The 20,836-nt window shown below is 39.4% G+C and overlaps 1 long non-coding RNA gene across 2 annotated transcripts in view; it reads right to left on the reverse strand.

Annotated features, from left to right (window-relative positions):
- LOC122459713 overlaps window positions 1-20,836 on the reverse strand; it is a 78,026-nt gene that overhangs the window by 48,698 nt on the left and 8,492 nt on the right. For both annotated transcript variants that reach the window (XR_006280569.1, XR_006280568.1), the window contains exon 3: window positions 1,575-1,721. This is a non-coding gene — a long non-coding RNA (uncharacterized LOC122459713). The remainder of the gene's footprint in view (window positions 1-1,574; window positions 1,722-20,836) is intronic.

The following is a 20,836-nucleotide window of genomic DNA, read 5'->3' on the forward strand; positions in this document are numbered from 1 at the left end:
AACACTGCCTCTCAGCTCAGTGTCCAGGTTGCATGTCCCAGAAAGAAATAGGTCCATAAAGTGGGCATCCTCCACCCTTGTAGCCCTTTTTGGCCTTTCAAGTCTACACCAGCTCCATTAGCACTGTTGCATCTTTGACAAAAGTGGTTAGCTGCTATTCGGGGCTTTGCCGGGTTGTATCCATTAAGAGGAAATATAAACAAAATGAATCAGGTATTTCTTTGGGGCAATCCTATTTGTTTACAAAGAATGTTCACAAAGACCTGCTTCTGTGAACACAGTAGAAGCAAACAGCATAAGGCAGTTTCCTTGCTCACAATTTCCAAGCCCACCTCTCCATTAGTTCTGTGCCAAAGAAGCTCTGTTTCTGCTTCCTCATGGGCCACACCCACCACTCCATCTCTCCCTGTTTGCTGTCTTTCCCCTCTTCTGGCTTTCTGCCTCTCACACACAACGACACATACAGCTGCAACCAATCAATTCCTTAGCCCCTGCATTTACAGTCAGTCCCAGAGAAACCCCCTCAGACCACATGACTTAGCCCTGCTCTGGTTTTGCCATGTGGCCAATTGCCTTTGGCAGTAGTCTCTATTGCAGTGGTGGCAACCTGCGGCCTATAGGCCACATGCATCCCATCAGGGTAATCTGATTGTGGGCCGCAAGACGTTTTGCTGACATTCACAGTCCACAGGGTTCTCTGTTCCCGGCCAATGGGAGTTGCGGGAAGTGGCAGCCAGCACGTCCCTGCGGCCCGCCGCTTCCCGCAGCTCCCATTGTCCAGGAACGGCAAACTGTGGCCACTGGGAGCCATGGGTGGCCATGCCTGCGGACAGTCAATGTCAGCAAAATGTCTTGTGGCCCGCAATCAGATTACCCTGATGGGCCGCATGTGGCCTGCGGGCCACAAGTTTCCCACCACTGGTGTATTGTTTCCACCCAGCTTACTCCATAAAGGGCTTAATTGTCCTAGATCTCCTGAGTTCTAGTCCAGTGCTCTATCTCCTAGGCCACACTGCCTGACTACTCCTATGCTTAAAGCTAAGGATCCACTTACATGCTTTGCTGGACCTTAATGTAGTATAATTGTCAACCTCCATCATATCTCACAGTTAAAGTAGTTTCTGTATATGGTACACAAGTTTCTGTCTCATGCAGCCGTTTCAAGGTAAATACTGAAAAGTGTATCTAAATAGAATTGATTTCCATACTTGCAACCAAATTCTCTATTCAGCTAATTCAGAGAAACATCTTAGTGTTTTTTGTTTGACAGAAAATACTTAAATGTCCTTATCAAGTTAGCCCCTCACCATCTAATACAAACCGCCTTGATTACTAGCCAGGTCTACAAGTAAAAACTTAGTTTAAGTGGTTAATCCGTTAACGTAATCTGTCATTCTATATCCATTAACCTCTGTTTCTGCTTTTGCACAAACAAGATTTGCCACAGATCATTGATTCAAACAAGAAGTTTAAATGAAGTACCTCAAATTAAGTTTGAATTGATTTACATCCTGAACCAATGAACCAGCAAATTTTCTTGTGTGCATTTGCGTGTGCAGAACTAAAATACTTACAGGAGATACTGTCATCCTGGCAATTAAGGACATCAGAGGAGGGAGACCAGTTTTCCAGTTTGTTTTCCATTTCATTTTGCAGGGGAGGTGGGTTGATGACATTTCTTCCACAAATCCTTCCTCAACGAAAAACCCAGCAACCTAAAACTTGAATGTAAATCATGTTATGAATTTAAAATTTAGGCAGAGAAATTTAGAAAATCTACATTCAAGAAAGAAAACACAATTTTAGTACTTCAATGGGAGCCAAATTTCAGTGTTATCCTTTCTTTCCCTTTAATAATCAGAAAGAATGTGATGCACTTTCAGTGCTGATATGAAGATGGAAGCAGTGTATTGCATTCAAGAGGGAATAAGCAGAGGGGAAATATACTGGAATACAATTATATTTGGATAAAACTAGAGAAACTGAAATTGTGTTGAATGCCTTATTCATATCATTTGGGAGAATCTGTGCATTTGGTGCAATGATACAAAACACTGTAGCATTTTCTTCCATAATAAGCAAAATGGGGGTGGGGGGTCGAGTAAGGGTTTTTATGATGTTGGGGGAAGGTGGTTGAGTGAGTGCATGTGTGTTTCTTTCTGCTGTAGAGATTATGAGCTGTGTAGGAATACAGTGCTTAATTGAAACGATAACAAATGATGAAGCAGCTGTGAAGTATGGCACAAAAATTGCTCCAAGCAGTTAAGGCTGATCATCATGATGGAAATAGCTTTTTGACAAGCTTTGCATTCCTGTGACAATAATTAAGAATCAGGTTTCCACCGAAAGGCTTTATAGCCAGAAGGGGTTGTAAATCAATGGGCAACATTTTTATCGCAGAATGAAAATTAATTATTCAGTGTCAACATGCTTTCTCACACTTAACTGCTTGCAATATCCCTTTATTCTTGATTTTAATTCAATTAATGTACCATTGGAGGAGAGGTGGGTTGTCTGGAATGTTTTACTTTTGTTAACATTTACCATAAGGAAAAATGGCAAAACTATATGGTGCTTAAACTAAACTGTATTTCAGGTTGTTTTGGCAGAGAGGTTCCTAGCTGCTATGTACCTACTGACAAGGGAGTGTACGTGAGCATCTAGTGCAAGTATAAATGTACAAAGAATTGAACTCAATAATACATGAAAAGGAAGAGTGGGAGTTTTCAAAAGTATTCAGTGCTACCCTAAATTTGTTCCCACTGAAGTTAATGGAAAATTTCCCATTGAATTCAGTCTGCACAGATCTAAGACAATACTGAGCATTTTAGAAAAATCTCACCCTGACTTGCAAGCAAATGAAAAATGTTCTTGGATATCTGTCTATTTTCTAAGAGGAAGGGTGACCTTTGCACACCAGTCCGTTCCTTACTTTAAAATGGTGTATATCCTGAAAATGGTGCTCATTGGATTACAGGGATCCAGCTCCTGAAAACAGGGCTGGAAATAGCCTGTTTGGTGGAAACCTTAGGGAGCGTTAACTTTTACACTGAGCCTGGGACAATTTTCTATCTTCATTTCCGCTCAGAGCTTCTGCATCACCAATAGTAGAGCTGGTCAAAAAATGTTCAATGAAATGGTCTTTTATTGGAAAATGCTATTTTGTTGAAATCAAGATGTTTTGTAGGACATGTCAATTTTGGTGAAATTTTTGATGGAAAAGGCTATTTTTTTCTGACATTCACATTTCCTTCCAGCTTTCCTGTTTAATTCCAACTTTCTCATATTGCTTTGACTGTTATATTATAATGTTAATGTTATATTTAATATTTTATATTGAAACATTTGAGATTATGAAAACAAAATATTACAACAAGGTCATTTAGGTGTTTCTGAATAAAAAAATTTTGGAATATTTTCTTCCATAAAATATTTTGAGATTGACTTTTTGTCCAGATTGGGGGCAAAATCAAACTTCAAAATCTCAAAATTTCCTATGGGATGGAAACTCCATTTTCCAACAAACTCTAACTGATAGTCTCCTGTACACTACTGCATGTAGATATACTCAATCCATAGCATGGCATCAATTCAGGAACGCACTTGATCATATGCTGAAGTCCACCTCTATTCAGGGAAGTACTTCAGGAAGTGCTTAAAGCATGTGCCTAAGTGCTGTTTTGAATATAGTAGCTTTCCTGATATTCCTATAATATTTTCTTATTTCATCCAGACCCAATGCACTCTCCTTGAGAGCTCAACATTTCCATGCTGAAAGGAAAGGTCCAGCTGCCTTCATTGCACCATCCCACGACCTTTGTCCTGCAAGAGGCTTGTCACAGGTCTAAGAACTTGTGTGTTTAGTGAAGCTGGTAGAAATGGACTCCAATACTATAGCTAGTCCAGAATGCATTCATTTTCCTCAGGGCCCTCTGTCTTTTGGGTGGCAGCTGTTGCTGTGTCAAAGTGGTGTTTCGCAGAATCCAACAGAGAAAATTTTTGCTTAGTTCCATATAATTTTGCCCCCATAAAACTGTTTTATATGATTTTTTTGCCTAAATTATTGTCATTTTGTGCATTTTTAATTATAAGTCCCTGTGATTTGAAAACAGGCCCACTTACACCAGCACATGTGACAATGTCATGTGTCCAGCTGAATTTTTTCATGGATATGAACTCATTTTCAAGCCATACTCCCACTCAGTAGCAATACTTTACTTTTCAAGCAGTCCCACTGATTTCAGAGGGATCAGAGTAAGAGACTACTCAACAGGAGCAAGGATCCAGGAACATGGCCCAACATGTAAACATGTAACCACCCAGCACAGTAAATAGTGTAAATAGAAAGAAAAAAAACTGCCGACAGGGTGATCCGGCTCATTCTCAGTTAAATTATGGGTGGGGAATCATTTCAAAAAGGCTAGATAGACTGATCTAAATGTAGATCTTCTGGCCTAGAGTCAGGGGTTCATAGGCTTCTCCCTCTGAAGACAAGTGACCTTGCAACTTAATAACAAGTCAACTATTAGAGGTGAGAGAAGGCCCACATCTCTCAGCAAGGGAACTGATATTTACATTGGTATATGGCTCTTGGGTGTGCTTGGTGTGTCAAGGTGCTGTGTGGAGGAAGGGGTAGTGATAAAGGGATTCATTCTCCTCAGCCCCCTCACATTGGCTAGTACTGAGGGGAGTCATCTCAGAAGCTACTGGATGCACTGTGTCTTAGGAGTCACATTGCCTCCAAAAACATAACAATGCTGCTGCCCCACCCTTTGAAAGGGTTCAGTGCATTCTCCTCCCATGACAGGCACATTCTATGGCCAAGGCAGAGGAGGGGAAGGCCAAGGCCCTTTTCATTTCCCAAAGAACTTTGTTAAGTCTAGTGCAAACATCAACATTAAAGTCATTTCATGCTTGCAGTCAAAAGACTGCGGGATTGTGATGGAGCCTAACCTTCATATAGGATCCCAAACAATGGAGTTGGGAAACCCCCGGCTTGTGCCCTCTTCTGCTCCCCTTTTGGGGAACTCATGTAAAACTAGGTCTCCCTGTCCTACCTGTTCCTTAGTGTTAATTTGTATGTTTTCACATAAAGCTGTGTCTGATTTCAACATTTGTCCTTACACTAGTCTTAGTCCTCTTTCCTTTGTGCGTGGAGGCTGTTGCAGTGTAAGATCATAACTAGACAGGCATGGAGGAGTTGGAATTACCTGTGAAAATACTGATAAGAGGGAGGACAGAAACTGGAGAAACAGTGACCTACCAATTGACCTCTGCCCAACTCTTCTGAAATTATAATATTCCTAATTAGGCTTTTAACAACTCAATAATTTTTAAATGTTTATTACAAGTTTCAGAACATTTAAGCACATGTTTTTCAGCCATGTTGATTTCCTACTAAGGTTGTAATTTAGAAACGTAGCTGGAGGCCGTAGGTCAGTTTTAATGCCAGCATATTTATTATACAGTGGTAATAGATCTTTGCTACAGATAAAAAAAGTCCAGGGAGCCCAATTGCGCTACTAGTAATGTCAGCATAAATTAAGAGTAGCTTCTTTAGAATTAGTGGAGCTACACCAATGCAAACATAGTATAACTGAGATCAGAATAAGACCCAGTTTCTTCCTGTGAAATGCACTGAGGATGCTATTGCTTAGTACAGTAAATATGAATGTTAAAAACTGTTGTTTTTTCTGAATTCCAGCTAGTGAACTGTTGTGGGATTTTTAAGCTGGTTTACATTATTTACAGGTGAAAAAATATGTCCTCCCATGCAGAACTATCACCTTCAAGGCAAGAGGTCACAGATTCAGGTAATCAGAGCTGAATATGCCCACGCTTCATCCATGAACACCTTATATGGTACAGATCATGGTGCTGCTAGAATATGTCTCAATAGTACATTTCATTTCTTACTTGAAAGATCTAATCATACTTCTAAAGTAATCGTTCAAACCAGTTACCCTGGAATGTATTTCTCAATATTGCCTACATTTTAAGTTAAAAAAACCTCTGTGTCCTTTCCTATCACATTTTCTCTATCATGGTATACTGGCTCTCTTCTAAACCACAGTTAGTCAAGAAACGTTCTTTTAAAAAACCCTGTATTTTCAGCTTCCATGGGGCAGATGCTGATTCTTTTAGGAGGGCAGCAACATACTCTGCAAGCTGCCCAACTGATTTCAGTGGCATTACTGAAAGACTAAAGATACCATTCTACGTGAGAATGAGTGTCAGAATTGGGCCCAAAGTAATTATCCTTTTTTGACATTCAGTCCCAGTCTTGAGCTGGGGAAGCTTGGAAAGAACTAATATGAACACTCATGCAGATTAAAAAATTCTTTTGAAACATTCTCAGAAATATCATATTTTGCCTTTATGCTGAGATTGTACAAAAATCTTTAACGCCCATTGCCAGTCCATGTGGTTCTAAACACTATAGATTAATGGGTGCTGTGCTCAAATTCGCTGTTCTTGTTCTCAGTGAGAGGCCAACCTGCCACCCCGCCAAAAAAAAAAAAAAAAAAAAAAAAAAAAAAAAAAAATCACAAAAAATCCCCTTATCTAATGAATTGCAGAAAATAAGCCTGATAAAAGCCAACCAACCAAGCAAGAACCTGAGTGAAAAGTGTGCCCGTCATTATTACACCAGAATACTAGTGTCACAGCTGGCATTCTGTACAGTTAGGGGAAGCAGAAGACTCTCTCTGTATATACATATATTTTAGGTCAGTGTCCTCAATACAGAGCTGGAGCAGAATATTTCTGGTAAATTTTATTAGGTACAGTATGTTACATCAAAGATCTGTCCTGAAATTTTCCTTCCAAAGCAACTGCCATGGAATTAGTTGCAATAAACAAGTGGGCTGGAAACTATGTAATCTAAAGGTGTTTTCCTCAGTATGTGCCAGCGTTCCTAGCTATCAAAGGGAGTATACTCTGGTCCCCTGAACTAAAGAGTTGTTATACTCCCTGTAGCCCTAGCCTCCCCCCCCCCACACACACACACACACAAACACCTTCAGCTACACTCTTACAGAGGGTAAAACGTGGGAACTGGTAACATTTTGGAAATGCGTAATGCTTGCAAGTTGAGCCGGTCAAAAAATTTTCAACAGAACAGATTTCTATTGAAAAAATGCAATTTTGTTAAAACTGGTGCTTTCTGCAGGAACACAATGATTTTGAGAACATTTTCAGTGGGAAAAGGTGCAAACATTTCATTTTGACAATGTCAAAACATTTCAGTTTAGTTTCTACATGTATATTATATTAACAATTTGTAATGTAGTGTATATATATCCATTTAATATAATATAACCATTAAAAGGAAATTAATCAAAATGCTAAAGTTTCAAATTGAAATTTGTTGGCATTTTTGTTTAATGGGAAATTGTGAAATTTCAGTTTTCGTTCTGATTTAGAATGGAAAAAGATTGGTGTGTTGGACATTCCAGGTCCTGACCAGCTCCACTTGCAAGATATATGCAGGACATCAGAGTCAAGAAGCTAGCTAATAGTGCAGTTCAGAGCCAGTACAGTAAAACTATAGAAGCTAGACATAGCTAGATCGAGGCCATACCAAAAGTCATTTAGATTATCACCATGCTCTGGATTGTAAGTATTTACGGCAGAGGAATTTACTTTTACTATTTGCTTGCACAGCACCTATAACCAAGGGTCCTCAGTTCTGATTAAATATTAAAAAAAATAATACTTTTCCCTCACTTGCAATGTAAAAGACAGAGCAAAAAAATGTAAGTCCATCAGGGCAAGCACAGTGTCTTTGGCCCAGAACCTCAAAGGTATATCGGCGCTTAACTAACATCAGAGGAAGTTTGGCACGAAAACACCTTTGAAGAGCTTGGACTTTGTGTCTTGTGTAATTCTGAACACAATGGTGACAATCCATAAATAACGATAACAGATCAGTGGACGAAAGTAATGAATATGACTAGGCAAGGATACTGGTGAGAGTGAAATTGTTGCAAGAGCATATTTTCTGTTGTAATGTTTCAAGTTGCATTTTATGGTGCCTATCCTCCAGCTTCTTGCTTGTGCTCAGACCTGTGCGGTACATGTGCAGGCTCTGACATCTGGCTACAGGCAATCAGTTGTAAGATCCAGGCATCTTTATAAAAGAATATTGCAACACTATGAAGTTTTGAAAACATGCTGAGATGTTTGTAATAATATTCTGCTACAAAGAGGTGATTGATTGGAAAAAAAAAGAAGGGAGGAGGGCCTCAAAAAAGATTTTTTAGCTCAAACAGAAATCTATAAACCTCAAGTTTCCATACTACAAAGAGATAAGCAATATTCACTATGGTTTCACACAAGTTAATCAATAAACTTCCATTAACTATGGACAAACCGTCAAAGTGACCTGCTGCTCTCATCTTTGCAGAGTGGCTTGGCCTTAGTGGTCCATATTAATATGAATTTTAACCCCTTGGTCTGGCATTTTAATTCTCTCTCCATTAGGCTCATATTTCTATTTTATCAGTTTGTACTATTGATTTTAAAGAACATGCACAGCCAATTTGCACATATGTCTTTTGCAAAGGTCATCTGAGGACACCAACATGCGACTTCCGCAAGATGTCCAAAGGGTTATACTTTCCAATGATCTGTATAACTTTCTGCCCAAGCCATGTTTTAATATAAGGTATAGAAATAAAAAGAAAGATGCATGAACTAGTACTAGCACTTTGCAATTTGGTAGAAGTAATAATTTATTCTTTATTGTGGGACAAAACTAAACACAGAGTACTTGGGGAGGGGGAAGGAAACAACTATACTGCTTTTTTCATTGTCATGGTGTCCAAATTTGTCATTACTCTGCTCCTTATAGAAAAATGTGTTTTGATTATGAATTGGCACGCCGAAACCAGGGGTAGTGAGAGTAGCTTGATTTAGGACTCAGTCCTGCAAAGGGTTTTGTACATGGTTAGCTTTCAGCATGTGACCAGTTCCAATGAACTTTTCAGCATAAGTCTTTACAGGACTATGGCCTTAGTCAATTGATTTTTTTTTAAAATGATCAAGACAAAACTGGGATATAAAGATGGGATTTACATTTAGCTATGAAAGCACTGAAATTTGTGATCACACTGATCTCCTCAGGAGGGAAGTTCTACAACCATGAGCTGGCTGTTGAAAAAAATCTGTCCCCAGCTGCCACCAGTCTGACTCTCGTTATGGAAAATTCCATTGTTCCTAAAGGGCAACGTTGTTATAGAAGATCTTGGTCACGGTGGGAAAGGACATTTCTCAGCTGACAGAGTGCTGAAGATCTGATATGTGATCTTGAATCTGCTCTATTACCAACTGGGGAGCCAGGGTGACAATAGGAGCACTGTGATGATGTCTTATTGAGTTGTTTGAAAACTTGACTGAGATTTCCCCAAAGATTCCTCCAGCTGATATTCTCTTATCCCCAACCTGACTTCTTATTGAAATATAGTTGGATCTTCAATTAAGAGAGAAAATCTTATCTTTTATGGTACGGTCTTGCATAAGAAAGTTTATTATTCAAGCAACAGCAGCTGGCACATATTTGCAGATGCTTTGGACTCCTCTGGGGGGGAGGCGGTCAGTCACCCAAAGACATTAAAATGTTCATAGCACCTTGTCCTCATAGAACAACATTCTTCTCTTTAAGTTATCTATAACTGTAAAGACTTTTCTTAGGTTACACTGCCGCAACAGTCTTTAATTACACAAATCTCCCAAAGTCCATTATAGACCCAATCCCATCCCCATTGAAGTCAATGGAAAAGCTCACATTGACTTCACTGGGTGCAAGATCAGAGTCCGCTTGTTTAGAGTTACAGCACAGAGTTGAATTTGAGTTGTGGTTCTGCTCCGAAAAAGTGTTTTGTAAAAATGGCCTAGGCTTGGATTGGCACTTTGCAACCCAAACCAAATAAGGGACCTTGAATAGCTGTGGTGCCCCAGAAGCAGGGTGCAGAACAAATTGTAACCCTCAAAGTCACAAATTGGCTCTGCTTCCCTCTTCAAATTGGTCCTTATTACCTGGGTGAATAAACTTCACTGACCCTTTCCTGGAACAGCTTACATCCCCCTTTGTGCCACATCAGTTGTGCTAGCTGCTACATAGGGTGGGGGAGAAGCTAAGGTTTCACCTGTCCCTGTTTGCCCATTCTTTGCCCACTGGTGCAGGAAGGGGTGTAGCAGCTCAGTAGGGGCTTCTCATCCCTTCACATAGGGTTTGGCAATGCGTGTAGCCTGTGCAAAAAACTAAGGGGGCTCCTTACTCCTGTTATTTTTCTGTACAGGTGTTCATTCGGGCTCATGGTTGAGCCCAGAATGGGGTTCCATGCTATTTATCTCAATGATTTCCAGGTGCATACAGTTAAATTTACGGATTTTCTAACTGTCAGGCCTGCAAACTCAACTGGGAGTCTGCAAGTCAAGTTGGATTCTTTCTGGCTCACACACAGTTTTTGGCTTATACATAACTGCTTAGATATCAAGGTAAAAGGTGCCTTTAAAATACGATAGGCAGACAGACCAACCAACTGATCGCGCACACAGATTCTACAATCAGAACTGAGGCCCTGATTCTGCAAAGACTTGAACGTGTGCATAAGTTATGCACATATGTGAAATTGCATTATTTTAACATACATAAAGTTATACACGTGCTTAAATCTTTGCAGGCCTTTGGCCTTGGTAAACAATGTTGCTGGTGACCATGAACCAGAATCGAACCCTGCTCTCTCCCATAGTTGTGTTTGCACCCCAAGGTTAACAGGTGTAAAAAAAAAAAAGTAAACATTTGTTTTTGACTAACCTCAACCACAAAGGGAGTAGATGTAATGAGTAAGAAAGTGCCATTTCAGAGTATTACCATAATTTAGTTTCAGATCAGGAGTACATAATATCTCTCGTTTCTATGTTTCTGCCACAAACATTTCAACCTCAATAATACACAGACTTGGAAGAATTAGAATTTTATTGGTAAATGTTGGTAAAGATTGATTTCACCGTTCACGCAGAAACCAATAGAAAAATATTTCTATTGATAATCTACATTTAGAGATAGGCAAAGTAAGAAAAATGCTACTTGAACTTAGAGTCAAAATCCAGTGATTTAGATATTTCAATTAGCTTGTTACAAATGGACTAGTGAATGAATAGTAAAAACAGGTGTGATTTGTTGATTTAAGGATATTTACTTTGTATATTTGGACAAGTGATGTTGATAATTTGGGTTTTAATAGTTTATAAAGCTTTAATTTTTCAATCTCACTGTCAACTGTCATCAAATGTCTAACCACTCATCTCCCCCACCCCTCTATTTTTTCACAACTCAAGAAAATTTAAACAGATAAACAAAATCTTTAAAAAATGCTTTAAAATTAACACTGATATTATCTGTCAAAATTATAAAAACATAAAAATTGAATTCTGTCAAACATAATACTGTATTGCAATTCATACAGCATGCACATCCACATCTGCAGCTCATTATTGGTTAGATAAATGGAAACAAAAATCACATTTGGGGAAAAACTGAAACTTGTGAGTTTTAATGTAGTTTTTAAAAATCAGTGCTGTATTAGTATTTCAGGAAGCAGAAGGCCAGACCTTCAGACTGGGTAAATTGGCATAGCTTCATTGAAGCCAATGGAACTACATTTTATAATAGCTGATGATCTAGCCCTAAAATTAAAACTAGGCAGAGGTCCAATTCTTGCTCAGCTGAGCAGCCCCATTAGTTTACTTGCATGAATGATCCAAACAAGATTTGGCCAGGAAGAAATGGTATAAAACTAAAGCCCACGTTTTTGGGCCCCATCTTGCAAACACATATGCAGGTTCTTAATTTTGCACACAAGAGTAGCCCAGTTGAAGTCAATGGGACTATTCATTTGTATCAAATTAGGCATGTACAGACATGTTCGCAGGATCAGGGCCAAAGTTCCTCAAGAAATGAGTTTGAAAGATATCATCTTTTCTGCAACAGTGGAAAACAGGTTGCTAGCCCTCCACTGTGCTTCAGATTTCATATTCGGCTTGTAACAAGAGCTTCATAACACTACCCATTACAACACAAACAACAACCTATTCGTTTAGGCCTGCAATCTGAGAGGGCAACAGCTATTTCAAAATTCCCGGGGGAGGTTCAAATGACATATTGATCAATTGATTAAAAATGTCAGTGGTCAGAGAGCTGCACTGCTGCAAAAATATCTGTCAGAAGACTCTATAAACATATGTGCTATTAGGAGACAAAAAATTAATCTGACAGAAAAATAGAGCAGCGGTTGTTTTACATTAAGTGTGAGAGAATGCATGATCTGTTTCCAAAATGTGTCAGATATAATAAGGAATAAAAACTTCACTTCTGGAATAAAGACGTTTATACACGTATTTTGATAGGCCACATATGAAGGTTTGGAATTGATTAACTTCTCATAAAATATCTGCTTTGAGTTATTTCTATCAATGGTTAGAGGAACTGATGCTATTTCTAAACATCACTTCACTTCTCAACTCCTTTCCCCATTTACATGGGGGTGGGGGTGCCTACAATTCTTTGCCACTCCTTCCAACCCATGGTTCATAGGTCTTGGAGTTTCAGTCCTTTTCTCTTCAAACTTCTCTTGACAGAGTATCTTATTCTTGGAATTCCATGTCCTCTTTTGCTGTTTCTTCCTCCCAGGCTTTCTTTGCTAGTCGTTCTTCTCCCATTCTGATCCTTTGTCCATCCCACTTCAAAAGTGCGTTCTCCAGCCTATTTCTGTCAGTCCCAAGTTCATCTTCCCCCTAATTTCTTTTATGCAAAGTCTGTCTACCCTTTGCTTGCCTTCCATTCTCCTCAATGTATTATTTTCTACACCTTTATCTTTTTTCCTTCCATCTCCATAATACTCACCATTGCCAAACCATAGAGCAGGCAGGACAAACACATGCAGCATACACTTTTCCTTTCAGTTTTGTTACTTAATTGCTGATACCACAGTACTCCTGCCACTTTTTTCAGTACCCGCCACGTGCCTGGGGTTCTTCTTTTCAATTGTCCAGGTCTGTCTCCGATGGAACTACATCAACTTCCCAAGTACACAAATGGTTTCTTCTGTTCTTCTGATTCAGCTTCGCTCCTAAACTTCAATCACCAGCTCTTCTTCCACCTTCTCTACTTGTATAACTTTTTCTTTGCGTTTTCCCTTCAAAACCATTGTATTCAAAACACAGGTGCCCACACTGATACAATATATACCAATTACTTTTTGCTGTCAGCATACATTAATTTTCTCTGTCTCTCCACAGGCTTGATTCTCCTACCAATTAATGACATAACTAGGATGAAAAGAAGTGGGCTTAGCGCACTGCCTTATCTCAAAGTCATCACCCCCTCAAAAACTCTGAAATTCCATGTATTGTTACCACCTTAGCTCTTGACTCTCAATGCAGCTCCTCTATCATCTCCACTTCTTGAAGTTCCCCTCCCATCCATTTCAATACTCCAAATTCTAACTCCCATGGAACAAAGTCATTTGCTTTCTCAAGATCAGTATATGCTACATAGCCGTTATGCCCTCCATTGATCATTCCTACAAAATTGTCTCATTGCAAATATTGTGTCTATAATACTGCTTCCTTTCCTAAAGTCATATTGCTCCTCTTCTATATTTTCCTCCAACTTGACCTCAACTTTGCCTCCAAAACTCTCTAGAACTTTGGGAGGCTGACTTAGCAGGATGATGCCCCAAATTGGTATTTGGATCACTTGCATTATTCTTACCCCTCCAAAGAAACACAATCAATCCTACTCTCCAGTCATCAGGTATCCTAGCTCAATTCCAGAAAACATACAACAATCTCTGAAGCCATGTTAATCCAGCATCTCCAGGTGCTTTAGCCATATAAACACTTATCTCGTTACCAACTGCTTTACCATTCTTTATCTTATTCACTGCTTCTGCTACTTTGTCTACAGAGATCAATACCTTCCCCATAACTGTGAGTGATGCTTGTACTCACAACTCTTTTCTCATTTAACAATCTTTGAAAATATTTTCCCATACCTCTGTCACCTCTTCAGGGTTAATCACCACACAGTTCCATCCTTCACGCACAAAGATTTATTCCTATCTTGTGTTCCATTGTTCTTTTTTCTTGCCAACCCAAAACCCAATTTCCTGCCATCTTCCACCAGTTTTCTGTCTAATGCCTCTTCAGCCTCCATTCTTGCCTTTGCAACTGCCTTTTTAGCCTCTCTCTCAGGGAGGGGGTGGGGGTGTTTGTATGCATTTTTTATTTGGTAATCATAGGACAAAAGTGGGTAGTGGGTTACAGATTGTTGTAATAAGCCATAAATCCAGTTTCTTTTTTAAATCCAAGATTGTTAGTGTCTATCAAAGTTATGAATTTAAGCTATCAGGCTCATCTTTTGAGTTCCTGCACGTTACCTTCAAAAGATGAGCCTGGGATGTTAAATTCATAACTTTATTAAGTCCATGATTTTTAGTATTTAGCAAAGACAATGGATTTTTGGTTTATTACAACCCACTACATTAAACCCCCACCCTCTTTTTTTTTGTCCTATGACTGCACAGGTCTTAACTGGCCACTTTACTATGAATGCTCTCTTACAATATGTGCTAACTGGTTTTGCTAAACAATCTGTTCCACCTTGTATTTAGCTGTGACACTGAGTACCTTGCCCAGAGCAGAGGAAGAACTTTGTGTAAGCTCAAAAACTTGTCTCTTTCACCAGTAGAAGTTGGTCCAATAAAAAGATATTATCTCACCCACTTTGCCTCTCTAATATCCTCGAACCAACATGGCTACAACAACAATGCAAACAGCAATGTTACAGTGGCACCTAGATCAGGGATGGCCAAACTTACTGACCCTCCACATACAACAAGCTTCAGAAATTGGAGAGCCAAGGCACACCTACCTTGGAGCTTCAGCCCTGTAGGAGGTGCCTGCCGGGGCTTGGGGTTTCAGCTCCGCTCTTGCTGAAGCCCTGAGCCCTGGCAGGCATGTCCTGCAGGACTGAAGCCCCCAACACTCCCACCCCCCACTGTATAGAAACCCCTACTTCACCTGCTGAAAGGCAGAGGTCCCAAATTTCTCCCCCCCCCCCGCCCTGGTCCAGGCTGTGGTAGGTGGAGAATGGGGGGGGGGGGAAGTGTGGAGGGCTCCACAAGCCACACTAATGGTAAAAGACCCACATGCAGCTCGCGAGCCATAATTTGGCCACTCCAGATCTAGAGGGTGAAATCAAAACTCCCAGACAACAATGGGTCAGAAGTTCATGCCACACTCCAAGCCTCACTGGATTGCACACACACACACACACACACACACAGGGACAATGCCTGCATGAGTTTACATTTTAAATAGGCACAAAAGAAGGGAAGTGTTATTTACCCCATTTTACAATGGGGAAGTGCTGCACAGATTAAGTGACTGACCCAAGGTTACACAGGAAAGCTATTGTCAAATCAGGATTAGAATCTCTGTCTCCTAAATCCCATTTTAGTGCTTTAACCATGACTATCGCATTATCTTTACACTATAGTGTATTGCTGAGATATTCTTTTTTGGATGTGGATATTGTTCAGATTCCTCCTCGGAGAAGAGAAGTTGTAGCCTTAATTTTTTAACTCAATTAGGAAGCCTTAAGAGATTTGTTCCATTACAATTCACTTGAATTAGAGAGAAAAAGTATGTTATGTTGTCAAATCCACCACTGACATCTTACAAGTACATACAAGGGATCTTAATTACAGGAGTGATCATTTTATTTTATGTTGTGAATTGATTGTAAGAGGTAGGATAGAATTCCTTATTTAAATCAACAAATAAGACAAATAAGCACAAGATACAGCTCCTTTTTGCTTCAAGATATAAACTAGCTGCATAAAAGAAGGAGCATAAGAAAATTTGGTGCCAATTTCTTTCAAATAGATTCCAGAGAGAAATAAAGCTAAGCAGCTGATGTTTTCCAAGATGATCCCAGCTAAAAGGACATGATGCTTTTTATAATTACATAATGTATTCAGTCATCCTGTGTTCTTTATAGAAGATCATATTTTAAGGACAGTTCATTCTGCTGTCTCAAGGCTTGCTTTGGAAATTGTCCTTAGCTCCAAAATAGATTAAAATAAAGTGTGGAACGAAAGAGAGAATATTCTTGGCTGCAAATTAATTTGCCTTTGTCCATGCCAGAAATATGCTTAAATTGGTGAGCTTTTTAAAGCCATTCAAAAAGACCAGTCCTTTTAATTAGCCTGAAAGCGTGGTGTAAGGTGACCAGATGTCCTGGTTTGATCAAAGTGGCTTTTATAACAGATTGTTTTATAGATACTATCTCAAACAGAGCATCCAATAGACTGAAATAATGGGCCTGATTTTCTGAAATTATGTCTGTGCTCATTTTCCTGTGCAACTGCATGCATTCATTGCATGTGCACTTATGACTATGTACATGCAAAGCAGAAATGTGTGTACACATATAGCTAAGTAGAGTATATAGTTTGTGCAAATTTTAAATATCTGAAATCATGAAATTTGCAATTTTCAAAATCCTATGACTGTGAAATTGACCAAAATGGGCTGTGAATTTGGAAGGACCCTATATATTACACATAAAACAAAGTTGACAGTAAAGATTTTCTTTCCCTGAAGATGTTGAATGGTCAAAATATGTTTGTTCACTTTACTTGCTATAGGATAAACCATTCCATATATTTTATCATTTCAAAAGGGGCTGTACAGAACCCTTTGAGAAGCTGAATTTTCTTTTTCTCTTGTGTAGATGAGTTAATAATCTCAAAATGTGTTTGTGAGAAAACCTGTTCCCAATCCACCATCACAAGTGAAATATGCAAAATATTGTGTCCATTACAAAAATACAATGTTGTATCTCTGATTCAAGAATATGTATATAATTTAAAATGTGGTTACAATAAGTATCTTGAATTTCATTTGCGGTGCCACATTAGAAGCAGACATTTTTTTAACATATTAAAAAGTCCAGGGCCAGATCCTCAGTGGTGGAAAGGGGCATAGTACTAAGGCAGTTGTCAGTTTACACTAGCTGAGGAGCTCATAATTCCAAATTCAGAAGGGTCTAGTCTGTCCATATTTATACCTAAACAAAGTTTATACTGGATATTTACAAACTGAGCTGATCAAACTATTTGTTATGGATAGTGTTTATGACAAACACAGGTGTTGTTCCTGCATCATCTTCTGTGCAGGCAGACTTCCGCACTAGTGTGGTACATTGTGCATGGTTGGGGGCATTTTTTTGGTTAGAAATTTGGTTTTGAGCTAATTTTCTCTTTCTCCCACACCCACCCTCCCTCAGGTATATTATTTTATTCATATTTGGGATTCTTTCAACTATATTGTTTCTGCTTGGATGGATGAAGCTTTGGGTTTTTTTTAAAAAAAGAAAAATGAATAGGAACAACAAATTATTGCATATTCTTGAATCAAAATTGCAACATTTATTTACGTATGTAAAGGACGGGATTTTTATATTGGAGTTCTTCGGAAGGTACTTCAGCTAGTAGATTGGTAACAGACTCTCTCACACAATCTCTCACTGCTTATGAGTTGAAAACTGAAATTAATGAAACCCTAGGCTTTGCCAACACTTTCAGAAATTCATGGCAGTGGTCCAAACATCCACAAATAATGAATAATACGGTGCCAGAAATCAAAGCAAGCCAAGCAACGTTTCTTTACTTGTGATCTCAATTATTTCACTAACTGGCTACCTCTATTTTGTAAATAAAAACCTTATTTTTAATTATCACCCACCTGCTGATGCTAAAATCCTTTTTTAAAGTAACCCCCAAAATCTTAGTATACAAAATGATACTGAACCTTTTCCATTTGAGACAAGTTATTTGTTACTTATGGTTCTGCAGTTGATATCTTTTTACATGACCATTATGAAAATATTCTTTTTGAAAAGTGTGTGTGTGTGTGTGTGTGTGTGTGTGTGTGTGTGTGTATATATACACGTGCATGTACACACTCTATGTGTATGTGTCACAGTTCAGGGCAACTGCACCTGTATTTCCCCTCTAGGATCAAACAAGGACACCCACCCTAGCTTCAGGCTCATCTGCTGTCACCTCTCTTGAATGGAGACATGCATCTCTATCCCTTCTGAATGGGATATTTCCAGGAGCAGCCCCAACTATATTGTAATCTCCCAGCCAAAGATTCTGTCTAAGCAGGCCTGCTTACTTTCTCTTCAGAGACTAACAACAGAAATTGCCCACAGTTTAAGGTACCACATAGCACTTCCTATGCAAACCTATTTTGTTCTTAAGGTACAAGCAGTACAGAGAAGACTTATTTAAAACAATAGAAGAACCTACACAGATGCTAATAAGCTTACTAGAGGTCATCCCAATCCAAACATGGGCTCTGGCAAGAGCAGTCCTTCAAAACCCCTCCAACGGGTTTCCTTGTGGTTTCAAATTCATCACAACTTCAGCTCAGAACATTGACCCAATCTTATGGGGGCCTTAGTAAGCCCAGACCTTCCAACATTTCCCCAAGCATTGAGGCTCTCCGTGGACCAGGAAGAAGACCATGAGCCTATTTAAAACCAGGCTATTTATCCAAAAATCCTTTCTTTGGCTGTTAGTTCCTGGAGAATCTGGTTTGAACTAGAATATGCAAACCTCTCCAGGGTGTAGCTTCAAAGGGCTAATAACCAGAGGATTTACATTATCTAATTCTTCTAGGAGGAAAGGATACTATAGTTCCACAAAGCCACATACACAATTGCATTTTTAATATAATGGACCCCAACAATATTAAACCTAATTCAATAAGGTTTAACTTAATTCAGTAAAGGTTTTCTTAATTCCATAAGGTTTTAGGTACTTATTATAGGGCTGGGAGTGGTGCCCATCATTAAAGTTGCCCAACGTTTGCCATTATCAAACACTGTTTTCATTTGCTTACAACTTTACCAAACTAACAGTTTGGGCTGAAATTTTCCACACTAGCTATTTTAATTTCAGACAAAACAGTTCAGCCATTTCTGAGAACAATGCACTGTTTTGCCAACATTAAAAAATTCTGGCAACATTTTCTTTTAACTACTCTGGCACCCCCATGCTTTGGAACAGGGGCTTGAAATTTGGTTGTGGGGTGAAGAAGAGATTGGCCTTTGTGTTGGGGGGGGGGGATGTGCCTTTTGTCCTCCTCATGAAAATTTTCCCAAATTTGGCCAAGTTATAAGTTTTTGATGAATCACATTTCACACACTCAGTACAGACTTGCTAGAACTTTGCAGTGAAGTTCCCCAAAGATTCCATAGACCCTGGGCATGCTCCAGCTAGAGGATGAGCAGGACTTTCCCTGCAATTGCAGGTCTGGCTGGGATATTTCAAGTTCTGCCAGGTCTGGGTCCTGGCACCTGAACTGAGAGCCTGCCTCTCTGGTGTTCTCAAAGACCTCCCTGGTGGGTCCAGAGAGTATAGAGGAGAACATAAGAAAGGCCATACTGTGCCAGACCAATGGTCCATCTAACCCAGTATTCTGTCTTCCAACAGTGGCCAGCACCAGAGACTTCAGAACAGGGCAATTAACAAGTGATCCATCCCCTGTTCTCCAGTTCCAGCTTCTAGCAGTCAGAAGTTGAGAGACATCCGGAGCATGGGTTGCATTCCTGACCATCTTGGCTAATAGTCATTGATGGACCTAGCCTCCATGAGCTTATCTATTTTTTTTAACCCGGTTATACTTTTGGCCTTCACAGTATGCCCTGGTAATGAGTTCCACTGGTTGACTGTGTGTTGTGTGAAGAAGCTAGTTCCTTAGTTTATTTTAAACCTGGGTGACCCCTGGTTCTTGTGTTGTGTGATGTGGTAGTGAATAAAAAAAGTGTTATTTTTCTCCACACCATTCATGAGTTTATAGGCCTCTATCGCTTCCCTGTCCCTGTTGACTCTTACCAGCTGAACAGTCCGAGTCTTTTAAATTTCTCCTCATGTGGAAGTTGTTCCATACACCTCGTCATTTTTCTTGTTCTTCTCTGTACTTTTTCCAATTCTAATATCTGTTTGAGATGGGGCAACCAGAACTGCAGTATTCAAGGTGTGGGCATATCATGGATTTATATAGTGGCATTATGATATTTGATGTCTTATTATCTATCCCTTTCCTAATAGTTCCTAATGTTCTGTTTGCTCATTTTTTTAGTAACAGTCAAAAAAGCTGATGTTTTCAGAGAACTCAGACGTTAAGGTCAGAAGGGACCATTATGATCGTCCAGTCTGACCTCCTGCACAATGCACCCACCCACTCCTGCAATAAACCTCTCACCTATGTCTGAGCTATTGAAGTCCTCAAATCATGGTTTAAAGACTTCAAGGTGCAGAGAATCCTCCAGCAAGTGACCCGTGCCCCATGCAGCAGAGGAACACACAACACAAAAAAAACCAAAAAACCAAAAACCAAAAAACAGGCCTCTTCCAGTTTGCCCTGGAGGAAAATTCCTTCCTGACCCCAAATATGACTATCGGCTGAACCCTGACTCCAAGGTCTCTTTCTTGAGTCATAAATAGACCTCATCATTTGTATGTATAGTTGGGATTATATTTTCCAGTGTGCATTACTTTGCATTTAACAACACTGAGTTTGATCTGGCATTTTATTGCCCCAGTCACCCAGTTTTGTGAGATCCCTTTGTAACACTTTGCAGTCAGCTTTTGACTTAAGTATCCTCAGTAATTCTGAACCATCTGCAAACTTTGCCACCTCACTGTTTACTTCTTTTGCCAGATCATTTATGAATATGTTGAACAGCACTGAT

The sequence above is a fragment of the Dermochelys coriacea genome, chromosome 4, assembly GCF_009764565.3.
Source record: "Dermochelys coriacea isolate rDerCor1 chromosome 4, rDerCor1.pri.v4, whole genome shotgun sequence".
Taxonomy (NCBI): domain Eukaryota; kingdom Metazoa; phylum Chordata; order Testudines; family Dermochelyidae; genus Dermochelys; species Dermochelys coriacea.